This window comes from Notothenia coriiceps, unplaced genomic scaffold (genome assembly GCF_000735185.1).
Source record: "Notothenia coriiceps isolate Sejong01 unplaced genomic scaffold, NC01 NC01_scaffold00022209, whole genome shotgun sequence".
In the NCBI taxonomy this organism is placed as follows: Eukaryota; Metazoa; Chordata; class Actinopteri; order Perciformes; family Nototheniidae; genus Notothenia; species Notothenia coriiceps.
The window spans coordinates 26,419-28,634 of NW_011354910.1; positions in this window are offsets into that span (position 1 = coordinate 26,419).

Below are 2,216 nucleotides of genomic sequence, written 5' to 3' on the forward strand. Positions count from 1 at the left end.
GTTGTTGGTCGTGTTGCTCGCAAAAAATCGCCAAGCTTCAGACACGCCCAGCATCAAGATTTTTCAAGATTTATTTCATGCCTGTGTGTGGACGGGCCGTAAGTGAAGAGTAGAAAATATAAAGGTATTGGCTATAGGGAAATGTCCCAGCAGTTTAGGATAATGAAGGATCTAATCTAATCTATAGCCATTACATTTCTAACTCCTAATGACAGGAAGGCAGAAAGTGCATTATACAAATAATAATATTCATAATAATAGCAGAATTTTTTTAACAATGACCACAATATCATTATTTTAATAAACCAAATATGAACAATTGAGGAAAATGAGGAAGAACTGATTATTCAAATGTTGTAGTACAAGTAGTAATGTAGTTAGTGCATAAATTACTATTGCAACAAATGTGTTAATTTTCTTCATTATTAGTCGATTTTTTTTGGACGAATGCTGAGGGCCAGTAGTTACAATGGTGGGGCCAGTGATAATACAATTCCACCGGCCCGGAGGGGCAGTGGCTTTTTACCCTTAATGTCTACCCCTGCAGTGCCATCAGAAAATGGCAATAATCACAGTATTTGTGTAAAAATAAATAGTTGGAGTTGTTATTATATTTGAATATTATATGGAGTGTTTCACCATGGTAACCAGCACATCTCTAATCACACCACGCACAATGTGGCTAAAACCGGCTATGAATTACATCAGCACCATGGTCCTTGACTCTTTTATTCACTTTATATTTTTAATGTGTCTTTTATAATTTGCCTGTATGAGACTCCCTTTATTAAAATGGAATGATTGGCCTGTGGCTCACCTTGAGGCCCAGGGAGCAGAGGAACATCTGGGCGGCTCTCTCTCCACAGCTGGTGAGGTAGCAGCCTAGCAGAGCCTCCACACAGTCGGCGATGCTCTTGTCAGCGATGCACTGCTCCGTGTGCAGGTCGTAGGAGATGGACTGCTTGCCCAGCTCCGCCCCGCAGTTCTCCTCCGACGGGTTCCAGAAGCCCACCACAAAGTCGTCCTCCTCCCCCGCCTTGCTGGGGTCCAGGTAGCACATGGCGTCCCACGAGCTGTAGTCAAACTCCTCGGCTGAGGGCCCGCTGGGCGCCGGCTCAGGGGGGTAGTGGGCTGCGGTGGGATGGTGGGGCTTCTTTGGGGGCTTCCACTCGTATGGGGTCTCCGTAGCAGTGGCAGAAGCAGAGGCCGGGGTGAGGGAGGGGGGAAAGCTGCTCAGAGAGATCTTCTTGCCAAACGCTCCGGACCCTAACAGCATGTTGTCGATGAACTTGATGTGCTCCTTGTAGTACTCCAGATCGTCCTCCATGTTCACCTCGTCCTTCGGCTCTTCCTTCAGCATCAGCCCCTCCTCTTCTACCACCTCCTTACACTCCTCAGCCTCCTCATCGTCCTCGTCAAAGTCCGTTCCAGACTGCCCGTTGGCCAGGAGCTCCTCTTTGACCTGATGATGGCCAACATGAAGGAAAGCAGAGTTCAAAGGAGAAAAGAAGGAAATTAATTATTATATTATTATATAAGTATTCCCTTTTAAAACCTGCCTTAAAAGTTATTTTTTGTTATTTAAATACAACTTTTTTTTTATAGAACAGAAATGATTCATTACCTACAATTTGTCTTTGACACTTTAACATACAAATATGAACCAAGAAAGGGAAACATAAAAGGCGTTTTATTTTAAGTACAATTTTCAGCTTCAGGCAAGCGGACCAGAAGCAATGGTTGTCAAATGAGAGTTTCTCCCTCGACTTGCTCCCTGCTTTGTCTTGTATAAGAAAAATCATTAAAAAGCAAAGTGATTTTATTGTTTTATAAAATACTTAAGATTGTAACGGATGTTATTTCTGTCCAGTTTCTGTGTTCTGGGCTGTTTGGCTGCTGGACGCTGTGAGCTGAAATGTTTCAGACCTGAAAGGAGAGACCTGCCCTCTAGTGGCCAGACCACATTATAACACTCACAACATCCATGACAATAGTTAATGAAGATCATACTTCACTGTGAACGGTTTATCACAAAGTACGGGTATGCTCTAAATGTCCAACTCATACATTTTTATAGTAAAAACACACTGCCCGGGTCGATTAACCAGTTAAGCCCCAAGCCTGTTTTTCAGGTCTCAGGCTCGAAAATGACATTCCCAGAACAAATATCTTCCCTTCTAAAAGGGGAAAATGAATAATCTTTTTTTCTCAAAGCA